Genomic DNA, 14,984 nt, shown 5'->3' with positions numbered 1-14,984 from the left:
ATTGACAACAGCCTTGAAAACAGGTGCTGGAGAGGTGTGGAGCATTGAAGTGGAAATGTGAGAACTGAAACAATCCTTTCCCCATTTCCCCCACACAACAACCTGCTTTGCCTCTCAGGTGCAAATCCCTCAAAGCAGCTTGTGTTCCGTGTGAAAGAGGTGCAGTGTCTGTGACAACATTTACTCCATTCAATCTCCTCACAGGATGCTGATGTGATGAACAGGTACAACAGGTGTTTGACTGTCCTGTCTCACTTAAGTTTGCTTAGTTTAAAATAATTTTTTTTTTGTTTTCAGTATGCATAGCTGTTGAACTTCCATGGCAGGGGGTGGAACTGGACAATCCTTTAGAGCTCTTGCAACCCAATTAATTCCACAGTTCTGTGATTCCATGGAAGAGTTTAAGACACCATGACCATGCTCTGCCACCTCTTACTTTACTATTCCAGACTACAGTGGACTGGAATCTCAATAGAAGGGAATAACAGGAAGCAATACCAGGTCAGTGATATTTCTGAGGGAGTTCCAGGTTTGGAAAGGTTAATATGGCTACTGGATACTGCCTATCATCACAGGGAAATAGTAGGGAAGGAGGAAAATGGTCTACAATATGGGTGTTCTCATGTCCTTAATAGCAGTAAAATAGGTTGGAAAATTGCTCCCAGATAGGTGGGAGAAAACATCTTATCATCAGAGACTTGAAGAGCCCAGGCTTATCAAAAAAAAAATGAAGACACAGCAGCACTACTTTTTCAAGGAGAAACTACCCTGAACTAACAGGCTGTTTAATCAGGCAGGTAAAAGCATAACAAAATCCAGTGGCTGAAAGCTGGAAGCAGAGAAATTCGAATGAAGAATTAGATACACATTTTAAACTGTGAGGGCAATGTGGAACTGGAACACATTTCCAGGGCAAGGGATGGAGTTTCCAACATTCAGTGCCTCTAGATCAGGTGTAGATAAACTTCTTTAGGAACTTTAATCAAGACACTATACTGAAAACAGAGGGAAATGTTAATGCCTTTCCAATGGCTTTCATGTAATGAGAGTGGATTAGAAAATGCATCTTCATGGCATGAAGACATGTGAATTCTTCATTCTTATCCCGGTGGGATCCAAACATGAAAGTGGACTTCAGCAACATTGGTGAGATGAGTAGGACAGAGAAAAATCAGGAGGAATTCATGGGAAAGGAGAAGAATGACCAACTAGGGTCACAGGCACAGGCTTTATTCAAAGGATTAGAGTCTCCCTTTCTCTCCATGACTGCATCATTGTGCTCTCCTTGGCAAAACACTGGGAGAAGAGGATGATGGTGATCCATCCTCCTAAACTAAACAGCTCCAGGAAATATTCCTAAGCATTGAAACGTTATGATCTCTATAATTTAACTGTGCAAATGGGAAGCTATTTTTCTCTATGACCTTCACTCTCACCCAATCCCTTTGGAAATGAAAAAAAGCCAAGTACCCCTGCCAGAAGGCTCTACAGATGCAGCATCCTTGTGATCAAGGAGCTAACGGAATTCAAGAGTATGGATGTAGGCCATCCTGTGCCAGCTGGCCTTGGTGATGGAGAATTCAGTTTAGGCATGTTGAATTTACTGGAACGGGCATAATTGTTGTTTCCCTAAGCCAGGCTAGTTATTCAAAGGGATACAAACTGGTGTGAGGTAACTTGCTGTTGACCTCATAGTATGCAGGGAAAGATAAATTGAAAATAAGGTCTAGGGATTAGCTTTTGCTTAATATTTCCCCTGGAGCTCTTGAGATAGTCACTATGCTGTAGTTTTTATCTGTGCATCCACTGAAACAGGAATGTCCCACTTCTTCCACCTGGAAAAAGAAAAGCTTAACTGTTGTAAGACCTTTTCCCAAGGTGACACTGTAGTAAAACCAAGGAGGAAGCCCAAGATTCATTTCTTACAAGTCAGGTTCTCTCTTAGTTGGAGTTATCCTCATCTGTGCTCATCCATGTGAGGGAGGGAGGTGATCCACAGGGACTGTTCATGTGAGGTAGGGCCATATTACTGAACTTTCCCTTTGAGAGACTTTCTTCTCTCTTGCCTCCCTTCCCCAAATCAAATCCATTTACTCCTTTCAGGCAGGGATAGAGTCTCCAGTGTCACATTAGACAGAGTTTTCATTGACCAGCAGCCAATATATGAAGCCAGTATATATTGTTTCAATGAGTCTGTCTAAATGACCTCAAGGAATGGATTTCAGGTCATATCATGGACTGGCACTATCCAAACAAGACAGATCAAGACAAGGTTTTTGGTGTGTCAGATGTGGTTTTAATTTAGATTGAGACATGACAACTTGTCAAAAGAATGTCATCAAACATTAGTGTTTCTTTTCTTGATAATACAATATTGTGTGTTTCTATCAGAGGGCTTGTATAAAACAAGAACCGACCCTCAACTTTACCTTGAGCCTTTGCTGAAAAGAAAATGCAAAATGTTCCTTCCAGAGTTCAGAGTAAGATTGACTTACTTGCAATAAATATGAGACTGTCCCATTGTATTTTTGAGCAGAAAGCAAGAAAAATTGGTTACTTAGTTGTCATCATTCACAGATATTTGAAGCCAAACTTTCCAAATTGTTGTGCAATCAGTGAGCCATGTAGTCACCCGTCATGAGATAATTCTTACTCTTTCTTGTGTAAGACTTGAAAACAGTAGTTCAACATTTATGACATTCAAAAAAAAAGAGTTCCACGTTGGATTAATTTATCCACTTCTCAATGAAATCTTAACCCACTTAACGCAAACTCACTACAAACCTCAAATGAGCAGGTACTCAGTCTTCCCTCTCAGATGAAATTCTGAGACCCATTTTGCTGAATTACCACTGGGTAACAGCCTATTAAAGTGAAATTCCTTCTCCATAACAACACACAGGCTAATCATGACCATTCCAAGCTGACTTTCCCAGCTAACCATGAGAGAAGGGCTGCAAGAGGCTCAAGAGAGGGACTTTTGACAAGGGCATGTATGATGGTTCAAGGGGTCATGGCTTCAAACTCTCAGAGGATAGGGTTAGATTAGATTTTAGGAATAAATTCTTTACTCAGAGTGTGGTGAGGCCCTGTAACATGTTGCCCAGAGAAGCTGTTGCTGCCCCATCCCTGGAGGTGTTCAAAGCCAGGTTGGACAGGGCTTGGAGCAGCCTGGGGTAGTGGAAGGTGTCCCTGCCCATGGCAGGGGGATGGAACAAGATAGTTTTTAAGGTCCCTTCCAAAATGTTCTGTGATTTCATTATATACTTGTCTCAGATAAACCACTCTCTGAGCTGCTTTAGAGAGTTGTCCTGCCAGCGCAGAAAACTTGCTTTTAGCCCACACTTTGGAGAACATTGTTTATATCTCTGCAGTTCACCAATTTGATCTTCAAAGGTTGACACAGTCTTTCATAAATTAAAGAAAATAAAAGAAGAGGCGACAGGCTTTAGAAAATTACTGTGGTGATCCAAGCTGTCACTGTGACAACACTGGGCTTGGCATCTGCTCTTTGTGGAGCAGCCGCTCAACCTTCATCTGCAATCTCATGTGTCCCACCAAGAGACCTGTGTCCACATGTTTCTTCCATAATTTTATATCAACTGCTGGATAGTTGTCCTGTGATCTTTTGTCTCTTTATATGATCTTGCATAACATACATCTTTGCTCACTGCACAATTTCCCTGGATCTTTAGAGGATAATTGAGAAAAGCTCACACTTCAGACAAGGAAGTCCCACTTCCAAGAATGCCCTACATCCCACCCCTCTTGCTTAAACTGCCACATTTATTTGAACATTTTTCACAGAAAGCTTCTAGCAGGAGCTGAAGTGATTTGCTCTTTCATTAAAACCTTAGCCTGCACCACCATAGAATCACAGAACGATTTAGGCTAGAAAAGAGCACCAAGATAATTTAATCCAACCATTTACCTGTCACTGCCATGTCTACCACTAAACCAGATTCCATAGGAAGTTCTTTCCATAGTAATTTTTTTTAAAAAAATGAAGAAGTCTCTGAAGTGACTCAGATCTTTGAGAGATTGGTATTTTCTTCTAAAAAAGTCTTGAATGGGGGAAACAGTTAGTCAAAAACAGAGAAAAAAGGAGAAAGAAGTTAAGGGATTGAAAAGATAGTGTGGTGAGTATCTGACACTTGATGGTTATTGCTGAGTTAAAGATAGATTTACCTTTTCATTCTTCCTGTTGCAGTGAACCTAATTTCATCATGATTTTTGGGAATCATAAAAAAAATTATTTATGAGATGTGGACTAACAGACTCTGCAGCATTTACATGCAGCCAGGGAGGTGAGCCTGGTTCTACTCTCCCCAGCTGAGGACTCCTCACACTTGACCTCTTCCCTTCCCTCCCCTGTCCCACCTTCCCATCATCACAGCTTTGTGCATGAACAAAAAAGCAACCCTGCTTTGCTATCAGCTCACCTGTGAATGAATAAATTGGGAGGTTTCCCTTCATCACTTTAGGTACAGGTTCACTGAAAAATTTATCTCTGACCACAGGCCAGGCTGCAGCCTCCCAGGTGGGAGAAACCGTTCGCTAATTTGAATTTGTCACAGCAGAGCTGTCTGGTTGCTTTTATAGCTGGGGAGGACAAAGTAATGATTTTTTATTTTTCTTTTACTATAAGCAGGCAAATATATTAAATAAAATTGGGTTTCTCAAACAGTGCCTGCGAATGAGTTTTTCTGTGCTGTTACAGGAGCTGGAATTGTCAAGCATTAATTCAAAGCTAATATTTTGAAGCAGAAGGTGTTTCAAACTGAGCTGTATTGCTTGAAGGTCAAACTTAACCCCCTGAGATTTAATTTCCCTTTCTTTTTCTTTTTCTTTTTCTTTTTCTTTTTCTTTTTCTTTTTCTTTTTCTTTTTCTTTTTCTTTTTCTTTTTCTTTTTCTTTTTCTTTTTCTTTTTCTTTTTCTTTTTCTTTTTCTTTTTCTTTTTCTTTTTCTTTTTCTTTTTCTTTTTCTCTTTCCATTTTTTCACTCTCATTGTTTGCTTTTCCTCTTCCTTTCCGTTTTTTTTTATTTTCCCTTTAATTTTCCCTTTTTTTTCCCCGTCTTCTTTTCTTTCTCCTTCTTCTCTGCTTTTTAAAATTCCCTCTAAGTATTCAAAAAACATGTGGATGTGGCACTTGTAGACACAGTTCAGTGTGGGCTTGGCAGTGCTGGGTTAATGGTTGGACTCAATGGCCTTTGAGGTCTTTTCCAGACTTAATGATTCTATGATTGAATTCATTTCAGAGAAGCAGAAATTCTTTAACACCCACTGACCAACACACCTTAAACATGTCTGTGTTTTTATAATTTATGTTGATTAAAACTCTAAGGATAGGATGAATAAATATCTATGACATTTTGAAGAAAAATAAGAAAAATTATTCCAAAAGGCAAGTGGAAGTTTTCAACAATTCCCAACAGTTTTGGAGGTGGGGGAGTTACTATTTTATATTTTTTTCCCCCAGCTCAGTTCACCAGCTCTTGTCTGAACAGTAACTACTAAAAGTTTCAAAAATCATAATAAAGAAGCTCAGACAGAACCTGGTAGAAGATAGACTACAAATTTTTCCCAGCACTTTCATGGAAAAATTCAGTTTGGTGAACCCTGAGCGCTTGTAAGTCATCCTCACCTACAAACCACAGCAATGATGGAAGCATAATAAGACTTAAAAGAAAACAAACCCAAAAAACCTCACAAAAATCTCCAAATCAATCAACAAATGAAAAATCCAAATTTTTTTCCTATTATTTTTTAAATAATCTTAATTTTTTTTCCTAGGTATTGCTCTCTATGTTGAAGTTGATTGTAAAGAAGAGCTTGAACATTTGCTAATGAATAATATGAGAAGCTTTACTGATAGGTCAGAAAGCCAACACTTGTGAGAAGAAGTAACACACTCTCCTGGACAGAGACTATTCCTAGCAAGGGCAAATCTGATTTTGATAGAAAGAAAGAGGCAATTTTACAGCAACAACAAAAAGAAGTGAGCTGAAGAAATTGAGCATTGGTCTAAGATGCTGTCTTATGTTACCACTCTAAGAAGTGAGACTGTGGTAAAACATTTCAAAATAAAAAAATCAAATTAAAAAATAAGAGTCTTCAAATATCCAGGAAACTCTGTTTTGCTTTCTGAGAATGAGTGATTAAAATATTTGACTGCATAATTTTAAACAATTGAAATGTGATTTTGATGTGATGAAATAAGTTATGTGATTTTCTTTGATATGTTAACATATTGCCCTTACTGCTTGAATTCTTACTGTACAGGAGAGTTGGCAGGACATATTAGTTAAAATTTGTAAAAGCTCTGTGTAAGTGTGATTAACACACTCTCATTTAAGGAAATACACTTTCCTTCATTTTGCTGTTGTCTATTCTGATTTTTTTAAAAAATCTCTTTAGAAAAATCAAAATAAAATTGTGATTAAAAGAGAGTTCTGTGAATGACTTATCTGTTATGGTGGGAGTCCATCCCACCAATTGGCTTTTTTATGATCACCACATATGTGCTTGTTTTTTGAAATGGATTGTTTAATAACATGATAATGAATTTTTTTGGTCACAATTACATTCTATACGGATAAAAACATTAAAAAAAAAGATGTGCACAATGAATATTTCTTGTTTGAAAAGGTACCAAAAGGAAACTGCTCATACTAAGAAATGTGTCACACAGACTATTTCACCTCCAGTGTTTGTGATTAGGTTTTTAATGCTGTATTGCTTTTAAGCATGACAATTTCATTTCTACATTGGAGTGGCTTTAGTCAATGAGGAGAGAAAGAAAAAAAACCCAAAAAACAACAAACCACCAACAAAATAACCTGATTATTTAACAAGAGAAAAATGAAAATAATCAGCTCCATCTCCATAAAGAAAAAAGGTACACAGGCAAACACAGCCTTCTACTGGAAATGCAAGCTATTATTATTATTATTTTTAAATAACAAAAATAGCAAAACATTTCTTTCTTCATCATAAAAAACTGACTTTGATCCCCAGCACAGTCATTGAGTGGAAAATTGAACTACACTATAATTGCTTTCCCTGTGACCGATAAAGTGGTGTAACAAATTTTGTGTTTGAATGATAAAATCAGCAATTGGCCCCCAGCAATTCCTTCGACCATTCCTCCAAGGACACCAGCGTCCCATCAGGCTCCAGGGCTAGAGCAAAGGCTGGAGAACTGTAAACCTACTCCAAGTCGTTGTTGCTGGAGATTCACTTTCTCTGATGCTGCTTTGCTGCCTTTTTTTGTTTGTTTGTTTTAATAGAATGCTGTGTGAAAAGCTTTTATGTATTTATTTGCTTGATTTTAAAATGACTGGGCTAAGTACTTCTAGATTATCCAAAAAAATATATAAATAAAATCAAAGAATCAGATGGAAGCTTATTGCAGCTATATAAACTAAAACTATCCCAAATAAAATATATTTTACTCCAGAGTAAAATCTGGTTAGAAGGAGAAAATTGCTTTCCTCATAAGTACAGATAAGTCCCAGAGCTTGTAGATGTAGAGAACATGTAAGAAAAATTTCCTCCCAAGGAAGCGAGGAGAGTTATATTTTAAGGTCATTTTGATGAGGTTTTAAGGTAAGTAAAGAAGTAAATCTTTGTCTCTTAACCACTGAAGGTGCAATTAAAGGAGTCAGAAACAAATGGAAAATTTAGACGCAAAGAAACATTCATATTTAACTCTATTTATTTGTGAGTTTAATTACAGAAAAGGAAGTGTGAACTGAGTGTTATTTTAATTTACACTTTAAGCTGATTATAGACTTAGAAACCTCACATTAGTTCCTTATTTTAAAAGTTATTCCTCTTTGTTTACTTTTCTTACACAGCAAATAGGATTTTTAGTGGAAATCTCAAAAGGTGCCTTTAGCTTCTCTCTCAGAAATCCCCAGGAGCTCTGCCCCAGGTGGTGTTTTACTGGCAGCACCCAACAACCTCTGCAGGTGTGGGTGAACTGGAATGAATAAATTTCACTTTCTCCTGGCAGTCACTCTAATTTACAATCATCCACCCTCTTGCAACTGTGTGAGTAGATGGGAATGAATAAATTATTCCCTTTCTCTCTCCCTCCCTGTTATTCCATGGGTTTTAGAGATATTTTTATACCTCCTGCTATTTTCATACCTTATATTTTACCCATCCCTAATGGAAGTGCCAGGTTGCTACCTCAGGTGAACTAAAGGTGTGGAGGTGAGTGCTCAGCTGGTGGAAATTGTCACTTTTTCTTGTTTCCTTGGTGACAACAGAGATGCAATATCCCTTTCCTCATTTGCCTCCGTTTAGGTCATACACTGGATTATTTTGCATTCCTACTGTTAAGATAAAATAATGATCAGGAAGCCACCTTGAGATTTAATGTGGATGTCTTCACTTTGAAATACAGAAATTAATGCCAACAATTAATTCAAATTAATGCAAACAATGCACATGACTAATGTCATGTCCTGCTGTCTTTATGTCCCTTGCTGTCATTTCACTGATATGGTTTATAACATGACATAAAAATAGTTTAATGGTTAAACTGGTGGTAGGCAGGAGAGTAGATGGCAGTGGGAGAAACATGGGAATGAGCAATCAGTTTCAGGATCTCAGACTGGATTGCTGTGAAAAGGAAAAAAAATAAACAACACAAAAAATTATAATATTCTGTAGTCTTAGATCATAAATATGAGCTTTGAAAGGATTAAAATTTAAATTCTGACTATATCCATAATAGTTAATCAAATAGTTATGAACTACAGGCATAGGGACCAAACATTATAATTCTCCAGATGTGATGTTTCTGTTTTCTGGATGATATCCTGACACAATCTGGGACTTGGCACAGTCCAGAAACCATTCCCAATATGTATTTTGGATACAGTCACCCAATTTTGGAGGTCCAGTTTAGTACTATGGACATAGACCATCCTACACCACCTGGCTCAGTGTGAAAGAAACATGGCACTGTTTCATGTATTAATATGGAACTAGTTGTTCCCCACATTTATTAATAAAGAAATAGCTGTGGTTCCACATCACCTGCACAGACAGAGTGTAAGAGGGAGCCTCCTTCCTCATCTAAAGCAAATCTGCTGGGATCTGTGAAGACTGGCTCCTGGTCTGCTGTACTGGTTTCATGGTGTATTTGACTGACCACCAAGACAGATCCATGAAATTTTAAATCTCTTTGGAAAAAAACATTGCTTAAAATCAGATTATTTCACTGATCCAGGGTTAGATTTTCACCCTTACAACAGCTGATGTGACAAAGTGAAAGGGGTGCTAATCATCAGGGAAGGGAGAGACTGCAACGAGTCACTATCTATGGGATCTGGGAGTGGAAATGCCTTGAACTGGCTCTGCTGGGGTGGGATTTGCTCTGTGGAGCTCTGAGTGCAAGCATGTGGAACCAAGCCCCTGCTCCCTGCCCCGTGCCCTCCCTCCTGCCACGCGTGGATGTGGAGCAGCCATGTGCTGCTGTTGGATGTCCTGTGCTCCTCCTTGGTGCTCAGCGACAGCAGGGCAGGGAGAGTTACCAGGTACACATGGATCCATTCCACACACCTTCTGCCATGTCTTTCTCCCCATATAGAAAACAAAATGTTTACCTGTCACGCACATGCAGGCCACTTCTTAAACCTTGTGTCATCAACAAGGAAGGGTCATAAACCCAGATATTTATCACCAGGTAGAATAATTTGAATCACTTATCTTTCCATGTTGGCATTCCCTTTTCCCACTGCATCATTACAGTCTTCCTCTGACTCAAGGAGCACATCAAAAAGTAGGAAGCGTCTCCTGTGGACCACTGGGCACCACAGCAAGGTGAGGAATTATGGAACAGGAGGAGGTTTGTAGCATCACAGCCATAAATGGTTCACACTGTTGAGATTTTGAAGAAAAACTGTGCATCCTGCCCAGCATACACACATGGATCAGCAATTCCAGCTTTGCCTGCTTATAAGGGGAGCATAGTGAAGAAATGGCCAATGTGAATCTCTGGTATAAATAGTGACATTTATTTTTGTCTTTATCTAATGATTTTGTGAAATTAATAATAAAACCAGATACCACTGCCTACTGGTATGCTGGAAATCAATGCCAGCACTCTAAAGCTGGCCATGTGGGCTGCCCTATAGAAATGCTTGCTCCTCTGAACAAAGTTATGTGGCATCATCCCTGTGGGGAAGCACAGCCCATGTGAAAAGCTCTTCTGTGACCTTTGGAAATCTGCAGTTCAATGGAATGTCACAGGTTGATCCAAGTAGGCTCTTGCTGCTGCTTTGTGAGGTAGGACAGAGAGAGTCCATCTTTAAGGGTGAGAGTGACATTGGCCCACTCTCTTTTGGGCAAGATGGGTGCAGTCTGTGGCAGCCACTTCCACAGCCTGATTCAATTCCTGGCTGCTTTGGGCAGTCCTGGTCTAAACTATTGCAAGCACAATTAGATGGAATCAGAAAACACTGCAGGTGTTAACTTTGCAGAGCAGGCTAGTACAAAAAACACATTGGAGGATTTTATGTATTGATTAAGTGGAGTAATATTAATATATCTTTTGCCTCCAGTCAGTTTCCCTCTCTTCAGAACATCCCCAGTTGGGAACCAAGATATTTTCCCTTATTCCAGCTGAATAATAATGCCATAAACTTTGGTGTTACGGTTTGACCTGTGCCTCTTCTTTCTCCCGTATTTTATTTTATTTTATTTATTTTGTTTTATCTAGTTCTCCAGAGATAACAATTTCACTGGTTTCTTTCCATCCTCTCTCTCACGTGTCCTCCCATCCCACCACTGACGCAGTGACTGATGGTAGGCAGCTCTGTCTCCCTTGACCTCGTCAACATCAGAAAGCATTTTCAAATCTCAGTCATCTCTGACAGCCTTTGAGCAGAGAAATGAGACAGTCTCCCTGACACAAAGGCTTCTGGCCTGGGGTAAAAAAACTCCTTTTGAAACAACAACAACAAAAAAAATTCCCTCAGAACACTCCACACACCACACAGCTTTTCATTCATCTTGCTCTGCAGCCCCTCTACACCGTATTAGTTTTCAGGAATTACAGTTTTTCTGTTTATTGTTGGCCAACCACCACACCTAAGATACTTTGCTGTTCCATTTTGCAATTTTGCAGGAAAGAAAGGCACCAGTTTTTACTCAGAGCAATTGTGATGCTTGGCTCTGTGTTGGTAATTGGCCCTAGGGCTAGTTTCAAAGGTTTCTTCTGCACACAGAGACTGATATATTCATATCCTGAAGAAGCATGGGATGTTTTTTCTGGAGTAGAACATGCAGATTTCTTTTGGATGGAGGAAATGAGGCACTGGAAGGGTTGTGAACTGGTCAAATCTCCTCTTTCCAGCCTACTATTTCTGTGTTGTGACATCATGTGAAGTACAAGCCTCTTGTAAACATATTAACTCTCCATCACCTTAGGACAACACCTACAGTCAAGTTAATGCCCTACTTTTCCACTTTCCACTCACTCTAATGGAAAGCTACTTGCCTGGATGCAAAATTCATCACTTAGCATTCCGAAATATACCCCTATGAATTTCATTGTTATTGATGCCTGGTTTCACAGAGATAGAAATTATGGGCACACCATCAGGGAGGGGAAGACAAGTGAATGTATTGAGTCCCTCAATGCTGGCTGATATAGGGACAGCTCAGTTGTTGATTCCCACAGCCCCCAGCCTCCTGCAGTAATGTGGAACTATTGTTCCATGCTTTTTATAAAAACAGACACGTTTGCTGGGGTTTTGCTTCTTGCCACATTGAAGGGACAGATGTTTTTGTTCTTAGTATGAAAGAATTCTTCTCAACAGTGCTCCATGAAGATTTGTGCTGCTTCTCAGACCTTCTGCCTAGCTGTCTCCACTCACTAATACACCCTGGCTTTGCATTTGAAGAGTTTAGGCAGTCATCAGCTCCCCAAAGCAGCCCAAATTGAAGGAGAGATCTGAATAATATTTCACAGTAAGAGAACAGCCCCTTGATGTTCTTTCTGTTGCACCAATTGTTTATGACAAGAGCACCAAGGGAAAGTACCGTGATCCTGATTCCTTATGTTTTCATCGTGTTGGGCTCAGATCTGTTCTGATATGACCAACAGCAGCATTTGACTCCATTCTTAATCCAGTCAGACTGCTGGGGAGCAAACCCAGGGGGCTGAAGAAAAGGTAAAGCACTTCTGGCACAGAGAGACACACGGCAGAGCTGAGCTGCTGCGCCGCTTGTGACGGGGTGCAAGGGCTGGCTCGAATCCCCAGCTGTGACTTGTGATTTCTTTCTCTTTAAGGGCTGCAGGCCTATCAAATTTGGGTGAATAGCTACACATAAATGTCCAGAAAGAATGACCCTCCTCAAGAATGTGCATGTCTTTATTGGAAAAGAAGGAATTCTTGCTGAAGGAAGAATTGGAAAATCCTACTCAAAATGGGCTGGGAAATTTGTGCTACAGATGGGACCAATCAGAATTCCCTTGTCAATGTTTTTTGGGGTTTTTTTTGCCATGGAATAATAAATAATAATTATTACAAAGTCCCCCTTGGTATTTTTTTTTAATTCTTCTCCCTCTTCCCATTTATCATAAAGGAAGATCATCAATATTTATGGATCTTGTACTGTTAATTGCAAGTTTGGGTTTTGATTCATAAAGCTGGATCAACCTTTATTTCTGGCACTGTTTTCATGGAACATTAAGTACCAATATTTCTAGATAAGTGCTTGTAGAATAGAAATAAAATAAATAAACACTAGTTGAGATGCAATAGCAAGATTTTAATATTTTCAAAATTTTATCTGATAAAGAAATGAAAACTCAGTTTGATGCAAAACACTAGGAGATTTTTTTCTTGTCTAAAGTAGAAAAAATAATAAAAAGGAGGGAGGAAGAAAAGAATTCTGAATGTTTGAAAGGGACTGTTTTTATTACACCTGGGTCTTATTAACCAGCAAAAGTATATATTCTATAGAAAATGTGATTTATTTTACCAACCAAGTCCTCAAGAAAAAGACAAGGTCTTCTAACAATTCTAAAGATTTAGTTTTAGAACAAACCTTTGGCATACAAACTCATCTTTGTATTTTCATTGACAACTTTCCTCTTCTGTCTGGAATTCTGATAGCAAAGAAAATTCCAGTGGTCAAACAACCAGAAGTTACTTGTCAGGTATTTACAGCTCCACATTTTAATCATTCCTTGATGAAAAGATTTGCTTATTTATTTTTCAGTTTTTCTCCTTTCACTACTTAAAAGAAAGCCAGTGAGTGCTTCAAGACAAATTTCAGCAGGTATTCAATGTCTTTATTTCCATGTTTTTCCCAAGGATAATTCTTTTTGATGAGAATGTCTATATTTTGTCATAGCTTCAAAGAAGAGTGGTAGGCACACTGGTTCTTCAACATGAGTAATGAATATCTTAATTGAACAGAGCTTAATTATATGCTTAGGGAGTCTATTAAAATGGTGTCCAATCTGGAATTCTTACAATTCTAACATCATCTGATTAAAAAAAAAAAAATAAAGAAAAATTGTAGGTATCTGATTCCACATCCCATTCCTGCAAATGTTCAAGGCCAGGTTTAATGGGGCTTGGAGTAACCTGGTTTAGTGGAAGGTGTCCATGGCAAGGAGTTGGAATGGGATGATTCTGAAGGTCCTTTCCCACTCAAGCCACTCTGTTATGTTATCATAGCCTATCAAAAAAATGGCCTTGAGATAGATGAATCAAATATTTTTGATTGAAGATGTCTTAAGGAAGGATTCCCCCCTCTCCCCACAATCCTCCTGCTTAGGTGGTTCTCAATCAACTGATGCAGTTATTACAGTTTTGGGCTGGATTGGTAGCTGTTGTTATTTAGAGAGTTAACTCCCTCCCTCAGCAGGAGTCACCTATATGCAAGGTTATCTACCTAAGCCACAGATGACAGCAAACAGCATTAAGCTAGAGCTGATTTCCTCTTCCCTTCGTGTTTCTACTTACTGAAGAATTTTTACTCTGGGGGAAAAGAAAAAAGGCAAACACATGGTCCTTTTCTAACAGTGCAGGCAAAGAAGCCAATGCAGAACAACAACTAGGGGATGATTTATCGATCAAACTTCATTCTCTGAGCAGTATTTAGCATCCATGCACTAATAAAAAGAAACAGACAGCTCTGCTGGCTCCTCAAATCCTGGCGCTTGCTGTTAATTCCTCTGAATACATTACCTGAATCAAACACATAAGGCTTCTCTTGGCTTTGTCCCATTTTGAGCCCCAAGGTATGATTTCCATGGACCAACACTGAAAAATACCTAAATATTTCTCCCTGCTGCCATCTCTCCAGCCACTCCCAGCAGTTGAATCACAGTGTCTTGACTGTATTAGGCTCCAGGGGGTAAGCTTGTTTAGTAATAGCCCTGACCTTTTCCTAGTGTTGTCATTCCAAATGACATTTATGGCATAAACAAGCAGTGACACAAAACTGACAGGCCAAGTTGCCATCTGAGAGAAGAATCAGAAAACAGAAAGAAAAAGCCTTGTAAAAGCACTACCTAAATTAAAACAAAACAAAACAGAATCTCCCTTCAAGTTCCAAGCATTCTTACTTCAAGCTGCAAAAATTCTTTTACTGTTTGATAAAGCTTTTACAGCCTTTATCTTCCCCAAAGTGACAATTTTGATTCTGAAACTAGGCTTTAATAATTATATTAAAAATGTAGTTGGATAGAATTTTTCATTATTAATGTTAGTATCATTAAAAAAATGAAATTGGCACACAAACATGAATGAAATGTTAATTCTCCACATTTTATCTGCCTACGAGTGCCTCATTGATGTTTATCTGTCTCTGGTTCATAAAAAGAGATAAGTCAATGTATCATCTGAGTCATCCCACCTTTGCATGAGAAGAATCTCCTTGGGGTGCTCCATCTCTAAATCAACTATGCAAGAAGTTAAGATGACTAGTTCAGACAATGTATCTGAA

General features: G+C 38.8%; 2 long non-coding RNA genes across 2 annotated transcripts; one reads left to right on the top strand and one right to left on the bottom strand.

Annotated features, from left to right (window-relative positions):
• Nucleotides 1-123: 123 nt before the first annotated feature.
• On the top strand, nucleotides 124-6,241 carry LOC135297861 (uncharacterized). The gene is made up of 3 exons (XR_010359783.1): nucleotides 124-224; nucleotides 298-501; nucleotides 5,796-6,241. It is a non-coding gene; the product is annotated as an uncharacterized LOC135297861 (long non-coding RNA).
• Nucleotides 6,242-8,530: 2,289 nt separating this feature from the next.
• Nucleotides 8,531-10,236, bottom strand: LOC135297860 (uncharacterized). Its single transcript, XR_010359782.1, has 3 exons — nucleotides 10,086-10,236; nucleotides 9,054-9,971; nucleotides 8,531-8,633 (listed from the first exon to the last, which is right to left on the bottom strand). It is a non-coding gene; the product is annotated as an uncharacterized LOC135297860 (long non-coding RNA).
• Between the last annotated feature and the right edge of the window lie 4,748 nt (nucleotides 10,237-14,984).

Source organism: Passer domesticus, chromosome 3 (assembly GCF_036417665.1).
Source record: "Passer domesticus isolate bPasDom1 chromosome 3, bPasDom1.hap1, whole genome shotgun sequence".
In the NCBI taxonomy this organism is placed as follows: Eukaryota; Metazoa; Chordata; class Aves; order Passeriformes; family Passeridae; genus Passer; species Passer domesticus.
The sequence above is the reverse complement of the archived record's forward strand: the minus strand, read 5'-3'. Positions and strand labels throughout refer to the sequence as shown.